The sequence below is a fragment of the Halichoerus grypus genome, chromosome 14, assembly GCF_964656455.1.
Source record: "Halichoerus grypus chromosome 14, mHalGry1.hap1.1, whole genome shotgun sequence".
NCBI classification, from domain to species: domain Eukaryota; kingdom Metazoa; phylum Chordata; class Mammalia; order Carnivora; family Phocidae; genus Halichoerus; species Halichoerus grypus.
This window is the reverse complement of record NC_135725.1, coordinates 13,013,545-13,027,780: the sequence shown is the minus strand read 5'-3', so window position 1 is coordinate 13,027,780 and position 14,236 is coordinate 13,013,545. Positions and strand designations below refer to the sequence as shown.

The 14,236-nt window shown below is 41.6% G+C and overlaps 1 protein-coding gene across 8 annotated transcripts in view; it reads left to right on the top strand.

Annotated features, from left to right (window-relative positions):
• TRPM3 (transient receptor potential cation channel subfamily M member 3) overlaps nt 1–14,236 on the top strand; it is a 493,595-nt gene that overhangs the window by 277,652 nt on the left and 201,707 nt on the right. The window lies entirely within an intron of this gene.

The window sequence follows — 14,236 nt, the reverse complement described above, 5'->3', positions numbered from 1 at the left end:
GCTCAGGGGTGCCAGGGGGGTTAAAACCCCTCCAAGGCTCTGTCTGCCAAGCTCCGTGCCTTACAGGCTGTCCAAGGACAGGTTGCTTTTTTTCTAACTGGTCATCCTAGAGGGAACATCTTTTTGTAATTTATCTGCCTGGAGGGGCACCTTCCTGTAAAGCTCCCAGAGGTGCTATATGTGTGGACAGCCCTGCAGTGGGGGGGAGGGGGGAGAGGCCCCCATATAATGACCTTGCCACAGTGAGGCACAGAGCCCAGAAGCATGGAGTCGGAGAGCGGGCCAAGGCTGGTCAGGGATGCTGGAGTTGCTGGGACCCCCTGCACAGGCCTCATGCCATTCATAGAGACAGTGAACCCTTGCTAGATTACCAAGGCAGGTAGCAGCACACAAAAACATTGACAAGTGGGGACCCAGTCAAGGGTCTAGGGTAAAAAAGGTAGGGGAGAAGCATGCACCGGGTACAGAGCTGATACACAAGGTCAGAGAGGCAGGGTAGAGACTCTTGAACTGCTCCAAGTCCACAAACAGGATTAGGTCTGGGGTAAGGGATGAGCCCCAGTGGGTTAAATGACAGTAGTTGGAACGAGGTGGGGGCAGGGGAACCACATGGTCATTGGAATTATCATAATTTATAAACATAATTTTCCTACATGCTTCGAGATACTTATTTGAGGATTTGCAGAAACCCACAGGCTCCCATTGAGTAAAAATAATTAAATGGGAAGAAAAGGTTAAAGACACCCAGAGGAGATCTCTGAGGTCACAGGAAGTAAAAAGGGTCAGGGTCAGCAGTTTGCTCACAAGCTGTAGTGAAAGATGCCATGAGTTAGCTTTTACACCGGTTCTGTCCCTAAGCTTAACCTGAGAGGGTGATCAACTTGTCCCAGGTGCCTGAGACTGTCTCTTCATTGAAAGTCCCATGTCCCTGGGTCCCCTCAGTCCCAGGCAAACCAAGATTACCCTCCAAGTGAGCCACTCGTGAGTCATTAGGTCTCCTTGTCTTTTTGCTGCATTCACCCCAAAAAGCAGGGAAGGGGCAACAAGGTGTTCAGAGCTTAAGGAGTGTCCCAAGGAGTTCCCAAAGTAGAGCAGGACCTTGAGGCCTCAATTTAGTTAACAGCAAAGTGCCCACTGAGAACACAGAAGCCTCCAGAACAGGACTAACAAGGGGTAAAGTTGACCCGGTTATAACAAGAAACAGCGGAAGTAAGAATACAAACCTGTAATGCAATCAATCCCCGATCAGTACCTTGGAACAGCAACTCTACTGTCCAGGGTGGACACTATTTCTTTTCATTATATCACAATTAGCAGTAATGTGGTTCTTCCTATTAAAAATAAAACTGATTCTAAAAACCTCATTTACTTTTGTAGTTCCCTCTTCAAAAGTTAAAGAAATCTAAAACACGAAGGTGGAACTCAATTTTGGGCCCCAGCGTGGTCTCTCAAAAATGAGACACCACACCACAATTAACAGGGCTCATCACCCATTCCGCCTCGGAGGACACCAGGGGTGCTGGGACTGCGCTCAGCGTTTTCCTAAAGTGCCATTCCTCCTCACCACTTAGGGGTGCCCTGCCTACCACGGTAGTCTTTCACGTCTGTTTCTTACTTAAATGACATAATCGTCTGAAGGATACTTTCCTTAAATATTAAGTGAATCCTGTTCGGGAGACCTTTCAACCCTTTCTCATCAAAATGCCAATTATGAGTGATAATGAATCACAAGCACCAGTGCCTTTGATTTGTCTCTGCACCCTGGCCTCCATTATCTCGTCTCTCCCCCGTGCCCCACTCATTCCTGCTGTCACCAGCCCCTTCTCAAGTATTGTCCCTGGTCCCTGAAGGACTTGGTTTTTAAAGGAGAACCCTTTTGGGCATGCGCAGTGACCTGCTTTGGAACACTCTTCCATCTGCCACTTACAAAACTTCACATTTAACACGCACAGCCTCCAACAGCTCCAAGTATGCCTTTTAGGATGCAGGTATTTCTTGAACTGCTGTTACAGACCAGTCATGGCTGAGGTCTACGAAATTCATTGACCTTAACTCTAGAGGGGTAGAGTAATAGGTAAATAAGGAAACAAATAAATATATGATGTCTGGTAGTGAAAAGAACTGTTAAGAAAAAGAGAGCAGGGGAAGGTAGAGGACTGGACCTGCGTGCGCGGTTTGCACGCATGCGCACCTACGCGTCGAGAGGCTGGCGTAGAGCAGGTGACACGGAAGCAGAGACCTCAATGAAGTCAGGGAGCCCACTGTGGAGAGAACATTCTGGAAGGGAGCGAAAGTAGGGACAAAAGCCCCGGGTGTTCAAGAAAGAGCAAGACATTTGTAGAGGGCTAGGTTTTATTCTAACAGAATTGTGATCTGGCAAATTACAGGATCTCCTTTCCGGTTTAAAACATCACTCTGCTGCTGTGTGCAGAGACCAGACTGAGGTGGGGGGCAAGCTTTCGAGCAGGGAGATGTGTTGGGAGGCCGTTGCAATAATGCAGGTGGGCATGAGCGGTTTGAAATAGAATGGCAGCGATAGGGGAAGTAAAACGTGGTCGGATTCAAATATAAGCATAGATATTTTCTTAACTGGGCTTTTTTTTAAATATAAAATATACATAACATAAAAGTTACCGTTTGAACCATTTTTAAGCATACAGTTCAGTGGTATTAAGTCCATATACATTGTTGTGCGACCATCACCACCGTCCATCCCCAGAACGTTTTCATCATCCCACACTGAAATTCTGTCCCCATTAAACTCTAACTCCCTGTTCCTCCCCCCCTTCAGCCCCGGATAACCACTATTCTACTTGATATCTTTACGAATTCACCTGTTCCAGGTGCCTCATATAAATCATATAATATTGGTCCTAAGATATATTGTGCAGGTAGAACTCAAGAGGACTTGCTAATGAATTGGGCATTCAGGGTAAGGAGTAGACACATCAAGTGAAAGCTGCAAGGCCATTCTTAGCAACACTGGTATATTCTTAAAACAGGGGGGCTAGGGAGAGCCCCAGAGGGGTAAGCTTTTGCAGGAAAAAAAAGTGGGGGATCTCTGGGGAATTGGGACGAAGTCCCTAAGAGAGAGGGAGGTGATGAGATTCAGTGCACAGATAAAGAGCTCGGCCGTAGGACGTGGACAGCTTCATCCTGCATAGCAGGAGGGAGGGCAGAGCATATGGGCACAGACGTGGGTAGGATGGAACGTTTTCTGCTGGGATGATCAGGTACTTCTCTGTAGATAGTTTCTTTATAAAGAAAAGAGTACGGGAGGTCATCAGCAAAGAATGTGGAAGGGGAGGAGGGAGAGGAGATTAGGGAGCAAAAGGAACAATAGTTAATGGAGAGACAGGGAGAATGACCGGACCAGGGAAATGTAGCATTACCCCACAGCACCCTGGTCCCACCGGGTATTTGTGGTTGTGAATTTCGAGAGGCATGGATCACTAGGCTTGTGTGTTTTCTTTGCAGCCATGTTCAGCTCGAGTAGTAGAACAGACACAGAAATGGGTTAAGTGCCTGTTGGGATTTTGCCTGGCAAGTAAGAGGAAGAGAGAGGCAAGGGAGTGAGGCTGTATGTACTCTGTAAACCTATATACCTATATCCCAGGAGTGTTATCAGTGTCTGTGGATGAAAGCAATGGTGTGGCTGACATTCACAAGAACATAAAGTCATTCATCTCAAAGATCAGACTGAGGTGCAGGGAAGTGATTAAGAGAATTATCAAAGGTGACCCACACCTTTCATGAATATTGCCAAGCACCATATACTACGTTCGAACTATTTAAATAAAAAAAGGTACATAATCAAAAATTCCTCATATTTATTTTATTGCTGTTCACATATTCACATAAATTGAGGCAACTTAGCACATTGCTGGGAACATAGTAGCTGCTCAGGAAATATATATGAGCTGAAAGACTGCCAAGGAGCTGCTCTAGAAAGTAGCATATAAGCAGCCTTGTGGGACTTTAAAATCCTAAGCGTATCTTGTGCGTACGTTTTTATTATTAAAAAATTTCACATACAAAAAAGTTGGAGAATATTATAATAACCCACCATGACTGTCACCCAGTCTCTACATTTACCAGCCCATGGCCAAGCTTAGAATCTCTCTCTATATAGCCACCTACATCCTTCTCTGGATAATTTTGAAGGAAATCCAGATGGCATATCATTTCATCCATAAATATTCCAGTATTAAAGCATTTCTCTTAGACTCTGTTTCTGGATCTGTGAACCCTGATTAAATGAGTTGACATACAAGTCAACATATGAAAGGATTCTGGCACGTGGCCATCCAGAAACAACTGGTTCTCTTCCCGCCTTCTTGGTGGTACAGTGGTCCCCCCGCGGGAAACCATGTCCTGTGTTGACAGGGCCTGGCTGCCATGGGTCCCAACCTGAGACCAGACCCCCAGACCCTCTCATTAAAGCCTATGAGAGTCAAGGGTATTCATCACTATATATATATATATATATATAGTGATATATATATATATATATAGTATACCACAAATCAGACCTGGCTCTGCTCATTAAGGAGGAACCATATATGTCTATAGTTACTGAAAAGGTCCAAAGAGGAAAAATGAGGGCTCAAAATTATGTTCTGGAACTTACCATCAATCCTCTGTGAACATGATTTGTTAAAGAGTAATTGATTTAAAATCTTAACCATTACAGCGATAGCCAGCAAACTCTTTTGTCTTTTTATATATTGTCAAAAATATATTCTACCCTGCAGTTGTTCCTCCTACCTGAATAAATAGAGCATAATGGAGAAAATGTAATCTTTCTTTAGAGATTCAAGCTATTCCGGTGTCCTAGAGCAATCATGGTGACTGTCAGTTAGGATTGTTGACTACTGTATTTGGTGGAGGTGTTAGAACTTGGGCTAAATGTGAATCAGCCCAGAATATATCTCACGCTTTAAATTTTCTTCTTGTAAGTTACCACTTTATTCAAAAAGGGGATTGAAGGGAGAGGACAGGAATCTAGTTATCTTTGGGCTCTATTTGATTAAAATGTTACTCCTTTGTTGTTTGAATTTTATTTTAGGTTGGCCCAAATGCAAAGTTTTATTCAGACTGCATATCTAATTATATTGTGAACATCAACATAGGTTGTAGGAAATTTCGTTATGAGGCTAGAAATTTCTGACTTTGTCATCTCCATACTATGAGGTGAAATCTATGTCAGACTAAATCCAGTCTACGGGATTATGTCCCTATGTCAGACTAAATCCAGTCTACGTTTATTTTGCTATATTAATTAATGGGGGTGTCCGGGTAGGTTTAGATTTCCATAACCAGTACTTTTGCTACTGTCGGGGTTTGCTTGAAAGAGAATTTGATTCTCCACATTTTCTCTGCCCCAGGGTAAGGACTGACATTTGAGTGTAGCCTCGTCTGATGAAGACACGGAGAGTAGTACTTCTTCTAAAGCAGCAGCTTAAAATGGGCTTGGTATTTCTGAGTAAACAAGTGGAAGAAATGATGGCAGAATTCATAAAGCATAATCACATTTGGTCTTTGAAGATACTGATATTTAGAATTCTCTAGGAAAAAATATATGTTTTATTATGCAGTCCCTAAGCCAACACACCTCTTTATATATGATTGTATGCTTACTCACCCAAACTAACAAAAATAATACTGAGAATAATGTCTTCCAACAGTACAGGATGTCATCCCTAATGAATTATGCCTTACTGTGGAAGCAAATATATCCCCTTTTCACTGAGTTATAGGATACCTGAGCCACAGGAACATTCTAATGCACAGATTGAGTCAATACCGGTGAAGTCCACATGGCTCCAAGGGATTTTATTTTATTTATTTTATTTTGTTTAAAAGATTTCATTCATTTATTTTTGACAGAGAGATAGAGAGAGAGCACGAGTAGGCAGAGTGGCAGGCAGAGGGTGAGGGAGAAGCAGGCTCCCCGCTGAGCAGGGAGCCCAACATGGGGCTCTATCCCAGGACCCCGGGACCATGACAGCCACTTAACTGACTGAGCCACGCAGGCGCCCCTAAGGGATTTCATTTTAAAAATTAACCCATCTCTATGACATGACACACATCAATTTAAAGCATTTTGTTTCCATGAAATTTTCATTGTCAGAAATAAGTACTCATGACTGCATCATTGATATCCTACTTCCTTTACCACCATTTTGGGTGATAATTCTTAAACATGGCTGTAGTGGTTTACGAGTAGGGTGACCCTGCCTCCCCTAGGGGGCATTTAAAAATACCAGGGGGCCTCGGGGTTGACATGATTTCTTGTGCTCCTGAATGACATAAGAGAGGAGGCAGGAAGGTTAATATTCTGCCTTGGGCAGAACAGTTTCACATGAAGACCTGCCTGGCCCAAAGGCCAATCACATCCCTCAGGAAACGCTACTCCAAGTATGTTTCCTTGAGTTTTCTTTTTGTTTGTTTGGGTTTGTTTGTTTTTTTTTTTCCCAAATCTTTCCAATAGCCCACACCTGATTTGTCAAGACCACACCCACAATACTCATACCTAAGACAACAGAAGAGGCAGCCATAGCAAGCCAGCAGTGAGATTTAAAATCTTTAACAACTGGTGAAGACGTTGGTTTCCTAAACCAACAGCATTGGCTGGATGTCAGCCCTTCCAATCCTAACATCACTTGCTGTTGGGAAGTTCTTCCTCCTATCTGACTTCATTTGCTCTGTGTCTGTTCTCTGCGGGGTGAGTACCAAACTCATTGTCTAAATCCACGCTCTTGGCATATTTGAAAACTGTAAATGGACTTGAGTTGACCTTTCTGCCCTAATGGCTATTAGGAAGCTGGTTTTCATTTGAAGAGACACACCGACTTGCTTAACAGGCAGAACTGACTCATGAAGTAAATCAGATCAGTATTTCCAATTCAGCAGCACCTGCTCTGAGCACCACGGCTTTATGTTTCAGGCTCAGTGACTCCAGAAATGTGCTTAACGCTAGGAGCTCTCCTGTCAGAGTCCCTGGTACTCAGAGAAATCCTCCAGTCCACAGTTATTCACTGATACGGGGGCAGAGGCAGAGAGGGGTTCTGTACCCAGAGTCCCCCGGACAGCCTACTCAGTACAATGCATTGCACAGGGCATATTTTAATAAATCAAGGTTCTAGTAGAATAAAGAGTTCAAAATTGAATACAAACAGAACTCTAATTTTTAATCTATAAATTACTGAGAATTTGGGGGAAGTAAGGGAGGAGGGCAGGAATATAAATCTTGAGTGAATGAATAAATTCATGATATAAAACTCCATGAAGCAGAGCTTTTTAAAAATTCACATTCCATTTCTGGTGTATATTTCTCATTTCCCTGGACTATAGTAGACCCCTTATATATATTATTTTGTTGTTGAATTGTGAAGTCATCTTACCCAGGAAATTTAACATGGATTGTCTGAAGAGTACCATTGAGATCCTTAATTGATTACCAACCTCTCTGACACCCAACCTAACAATGTTATGCATAGTAAGTGCTCAATAAAGAGTTGCTGGTTTGGCATGAAAGAAATTTAAGGGATTTGATCCAGTCCTATTATTATAAGAAACATATGGATTTACAACTTCAAAAAAATTCCAAAAATATTTTAGTAATGACAGCATCATTGAAATAAGCATATAGTTTTCCAGGAGGCTATTTTAAAGGATTTTTTTAAGTCATTTACATAAAAATAAATGGTATATCCTAAATACTACACATATTACTTATTTTATTTTTATTATGATTATTAAGTCAGTCTCATTTCTTTGTATTTGTACCAAATACACAGAGGTTAAGCCTGAAGTGGTTAACAATAGCACAGAGAGGGAGACGGGCATATGGCCAAGGAAAGCTGTAATGTATGAGTGACATGAAAGGGTTTTTTGAGAGTCTTCCATTTTGGAGTAGGTTAGCTCTCCATACAGTAAGAGATTAGAGTTGGCCGGAGCCCATTGTGTCCCTTGCCCATAGCTGGGGCATTGCAAAGCTAGCATGACTTTTCCCACTGAGCCTTGATTCAGCTCAGAACCATTTTTCATTCATTAGGACACAGGTTCTGCTGCTGTAACAGGGACTCAAAACACTGGACGCCTAAAGGAGACAAGAGTTTATTCCTTATGTACATGTTATTCTGAACAGGTGTCCAGATTTAATGTAGTGGCCTCACAGTATTGAGGACTCAGTTTCCTTCTTTCTTTTGCTCCTCCCATCCCTGTCTTCATGGTCCATCTCATCTACCTTCTAGCCGGAAAGCATCAGGATAAAGGAGCAAGGGAAAAAGTCATACCCTTTCCCTTTAAAGTCACCATGAGGAAGTCATACACACCATTTTGACTTCCATCCCATGTGGCAATATTTGGTCACACGTTCACACCTAGCTAAAGGGGGATTTGAAAATGTAGTCTTTATTCCTGGACAAATACATCAGGAGCTAAAATCCCATCACTATGAAGGAAGGGAAAAAGAGAGATCGGCATATAGCCAGCAGTTTTTGCCATATCTTTTCAGCTTAGCGTTCTGGATTATTGTTAAGGAATGGCTAGAGTTGTCACATGAGAAAAAACCTATCTGCCACTCATAAATGAGATTTGCCTATTATGGTTCCAGTTTGTTCATTGGGGAGCCTTGTCCATAAATAGTTCCTGTAGCGCATGCTTTATACCACACTCTTTCACTCTCTACCTGTGAGTCTTTCAGTGATCGGTAGTTGCAGAGTCTTGCACTGGCTCTGGAAATTGCAATATCTGTTGAAACTGGATTGAGACAAGATGTATAAAATTATATAGATTATCTTAGACCATTCTGGTTTTGTTAACATCTTAAGGTAACTAACTCAGATAGATCCCCTAAGCCTCAAAGTAACTGCATATGCTGTGCTATGCATAATGCATGTGCATCCCATAATGGATCCTTAATGGAGTCACATATTTCGTTGCACATCATTTGGTAACATTTTAAATCCCAAAATATTAAAAATAAATAAGAAAGATTCCATGTTTCCATAATGCTGTACTCTTGATACAAATGCTTCAAAGATAAATCCTGGAAAATAATTCTCATGTGACCAACACATGACCATAATCTTGGTGATAGGCAGGAGGATGAAGATTGGTCAGCCTCTCAAAGCCGTAGGTTCCAACAGGACTTCAGCCCTGTTGAGAGAAAAGGACAAAGGAGATGACTTAGGGCATAAGATATCCCCCCACTCTGTTGAGGAAACATTTGAGGAGGCCAGATGAGCAGATGAGTTTCTCAGGGATTGAAATCTTTCTTATGCCAATTATCCAATATGTCAATTCCATGTTTTAATAACCCCTAAGTGATTAATAATTTGGCAAGATACAGCTGAAGGGCTCTTAAAATGTTTCGAATGTCAGTAAATACAGAGTTGAGAGTATTTGCTGACACTGACAGTTATAAAAAGATTAATTCATGAAGCTTCTTGGAATAAATGGTGAATTGGGTCACCTTGTTTTAGAGACCGAGATACACATGTCCTTGTTCATCCAACCGTAGTTAGTTTTTCTTTTGATTTTAGCTTGTGTTATTCAATAAAACCCCAAAGGTAGAGCTGTAGACAGTTGGAATTTCCCTTCTAAATGAATAGAGGTACGAGGATCTAATGCCTTACAGATTTAATGAAACCACAGGCAGGTGATTTGAAAACAAACCTCACCTTTCCTCTCTGGATACTCCATATGTGAAACTGTTATTTTCCCTTGTTTCTTTTCCCTTCTTTTAATAATACCAAACTCGGAGCTGTTATGACTCATCCATTCACACAAGCTAAGTTGCTTTAGAAAACAAATTCAATGCTTAGAAGCCCCATTAGAAAATACTAGTTCAGGGGCACCTGGGTGGCTCAGTCGTTAAGCGTCTGCCTTCAGCTTAGGTCATGATACCAGGGTCCTGGGATCGAGCCCCGCATTGGGCTCCCTGCTCAGCGGGAAGCCTGCTTCTCCCTCTCCCACTCCCCCTGCTTGTGTTCCCTCTCTCGCTGTCTCTCTCTCTGTCAAATAAATAAAATCTTAAAAAAAATAAATAAATAAAAATTAAAAAAAAAAGAAAATACTAGTTCAAAAAACAAATGGCAAAGCAAAGCAACTAGATACAACTATGACAGAGGGCTAATTTCCATAATAAACAAAGGACATCAAATCCAAAGAAAAAGAAAAATTCTCTAAGAAAATGGGCAAAATATATCAACAGGAAGATCACAGGGAAGAAAGTACAAATTTCCTTACTCAAAATTAAAGAAATGAAAATTAAGACAATGAAATGTTTTCAACCTATCAGTTGGCAAAAAACAAAGTTTACAAACATCTACTGTCAAGAAATATACATAGAAATATGCATTATGGTGTGTGCAAATATGGGCAACCTTATTTGGAAGACAATTTGGCTACCCCTATTAAATTTTAAATGTGCATACCTTTTAGTCATATATTTTTACTTCTAAGAATTCTATTCATATTTATTACAGTATTTTTGACCCAAAGATTCACGAGTAAGTGACTAATTAAATTTTATATTAACATATAGTGAAATACTCTGAAGTTATAAATAATGTACTAGCTCTGTTTGGGCTCATATGGAAAGATACCCAAGGGTATTTTTTTCTTAAGTGAAAAAGCCTGTTGTAAAACAGTACAACTGTGTGTTTATGATTACATTTATGTTTATAAAAATTTGAAAATATATATATATGTATATACTTGTAAAATATCTGAAAGGAGACAGGTGAATAATTATCAGTCGTAGCTTCTAGGGAGTGAAACCTGAGGTGGGGGAGGTAGGATGAGAACTGATGTGTTCCACGTATACCTTTTAAGTACTTCTCAATGTTGTTTTTTTACAATGAGCAAATACAGCTTTTGTAGTGGAAGGAAGGAAAGAGGGAAGGAGACGGGAGAGGAGGAAAGGGAAGGGGATGTGAGGAAGGAAGGAAGGAAGGAAGGAGGGGAAGAGAAATGGACAGGGGGAGAGAAGGAGGGAAGAAGACAACCTTTGGAAGTAGTCAGCCTATCCATGTAATATGTAAGTTCAGAATCTTCCTCCCTCAGGTGTATGTACATCATTCTTGACCTCTGGGTAAGGAGCCAGCCCCGCCATGTTTTCTCTCACTCACTCAGCCTGCTGGCGATCCTCTGCTTCCTCTAAGACAAGAGGAAAGAGTCAAGTCAGGAAACCTAAGAGAAGAGGCTTGTTAAGGACACATAATAGAAAATAATATTGTCCAATCATATATAAAGGATGTGTATAAAAATTATGAGTCCAGGGTGCCTGGGTGACTGAGTCGGTTAAGTGTCTGCCTTCAGCTCAGGTCATGATCTTGGGGTCCTGGAATCCAGCCCCGCATCAGGATCCCTGCTCAGCGGGGAGTCTGCTTCTCTCTCTCTCCCTCTGCCCCTCCCCCTGCTCCTGGTCTCTCTCTCTCTCTCACTTGCTCTCTCTCAAATAAATAAAATTAAAATATATATATATGAGACCAATGTAACAGATTTGATGCCTACCTTTGACAGTAGCTGAAATCAGAAGCAAAATAATCTTCCCTATTGGGACTTAGTGAATGACAAAACAACCTAAATTTATTCCCAAGCCTTAGCCATAGCAAGACATCCTAATATAATGGGGCTCCTGAAAATGTCCTACTTTTATATCTCTACTGTGAGTACAGTTCAGCAAAGTTGGAATTGTTCATTTTCCCTTCATTATGCTCCTGGCCATCCCAAAACCCAGCTCCCCTCTCCCAGGGTCCTCCTCCCTGAGATGGAGCTGGGTCACACAATGGCTCATTCAACAACCGTTTATCGTGTTGGAGATCATCCGTGGCGCTCACTGTGGAAAAGTGGCTCCCACAATATTCTTTATTCCACTGTCCCTTTAAGATGCTTCCTATGGAGCCAAAACACAGGCTTAAAGTTCTTCAGTTTTTCAAAATGTAGCAAAATGAGAACTGCAAATATCTGTCATTTACAATAAATAGTGATTGCTCTGCCTGTTACATTTCCCCTTGACGGTATTTCCATGGCCCTGCCAGTATTGCCTTGTGCACCTGTAACATTACAAAGCACCACAGGGGTTGCAAGAGAAATAAGGCATAGTTGTGCGCCCGAAGAACTTCGAGTTTTACAAATAAGTGAACAATAACTAGTGTTTAATTGAGTGCTATTCTAAACACTTTGCAAGAAATATGATTTACTCCTTATGACAACCCTAGGAAGTGAGTACCATTTATTATCCCCACTGACCAAAAAGAAAACTGAGGTCAAGTGATGGCCCCAACGTCAGACTGGCAGGAAGAGGCCGACCCAAGAAGTCCGCCTGCCTCAGAGCCCCCACCAGCAGGCTGTTTCCACTCAGGAGACAAAGAGCTGCATTACAATAAGCAGCAAGTGTTAAGTGCCCTTTAGTGACATGAAATACAACAGGAATTCAGCCAAAGAGTATTTCTAGGTGGAATGTTCAAGGGGCTACTCAGCAGAGGTATTTTAAGTAAGATTTTGCGGGGTAGAATGTGAGCAATGGATTGCAAGCCGCGTAGGTAAAAGCTTTCAACATCCAGAAACTGAGGGCCTAGCATGAGGTCTAACTGAATTTGTTCTACTCTCATTAAATTGTTTATCCTATCTGGTTGCATTATTTTAGCTGCAAATATAAACAAGGTCTACACGTGAACTGGGTTAGTTTTTTAGGAAATGCAAATAACAAAATCATAAGGAAAAGACATGTATGTTTCATTGTTTTCTTTTTCTAGATACTCCTCGATGGGGATGTAAAGATAAACTATAGAATAATATATGATAACTGGGATATAATTACATATATAGAGACATACAGATAGGGCAGGTGCAAAGCTACTCATGCTCATGGGGTCTGTATAACCATATACATATACACTATACACATATACACTATTATATATATATATATATGTATATTTCACCTAGTTCATTGGCCTCATTTTCCAGATAGGAAAGCCCCCCCATTGGAAACAGTCACGCATCCTACCTCTTTTCATATGGTGCATTAGCTGGCACAGATCTCAGCTCAAAACACTACACTTCTAGTCTGCGGCTCAGCATAGTCACTGTGTTAGTTTGGGAGGTACTTTTCTTACTCTATTTAACGCCAACACACCAGAGAACTCAAATTAGGAAAGTTTCTCCATGCACCTCAGCAAGGAACGAAAGCAGCGTACTTAGGGCATCAACCTCATTGGAAGCACAATCCTTGGCCCTTTATTTCCCTATTTTCCCCTTTGAGACCACTTTTTCCACCGTGCCCAGAAGGGTAATCAAGGAAATAATGAGACAATTGGGGTCACAGTCAACAGATGCCAGATGTCTAGACATTTCCATTTTCAACCATGCAACAAATCTCCAACAAATCTGGTTTATCTTCACTAAAATGTCGTTTTCACTTTTGTTCGTTAGGGTTTGGTAACTGGAAGGAAAAAAAAAAACAAACTGAAAATACCAGGGTGCTGTTCACTCTGCAGGGAAGACAGAGCTAAGCCAGTTTTGTGCTTGGTTCCGTAAACAGATGCTTGTGTTGTTGTCTATTTGGGGCTTTGCTCACAGTATTTAGCCAGCAGTCTAATTGTTGTACACAGTGGTAGAGCGGCCTGGGGAGGCATAGGCTCCCAAGTTGAATCTATGTTCTCAGGAACATGCTAATTGGTAACTTTCTGGAAAGTACACAGTAGTTACTCTTGGCTTATTATTTTACAACCTATTAAGAATCTAGAGGAACCAACCCTTTGCATTTTGTGCTTGGAGGGATATTGCTTTGTCTTTTCCCCACTGAATACATTTTTATGACAAGGCAGCTTGGCCAGGTTGTGGGCAATGAGGACTCACCAAGTAATATTCCATAAAAGTGGGTAAGACCCTACTGCGTCTCTCACCGACCAGCTACCCTCTGCCCAACCACCGCCCCCAGTTGAGGCTGCTCTAGAAGTCTGGCTTGATCCTACGAAGCTAGGGCCAGAAGACATAACTTGAGGATCTGGGGGGGCTTCCGTACATGTTGTTTCTAGGGAAGGAACAAAGAGGAGCAGAAACAGCTGTTTGTGGGATTCTCCTCTGAGGCCTAGATTTGAAATGAGATACTGAATCATCTCAACCCAAGCTAGCTTCTTTAGTCAATTAACAACTCCAGAGGCATGAGGTTACAATTAAATTTACCTCCCAGTTTGGGATAGTATAGCCAAATTAGTAA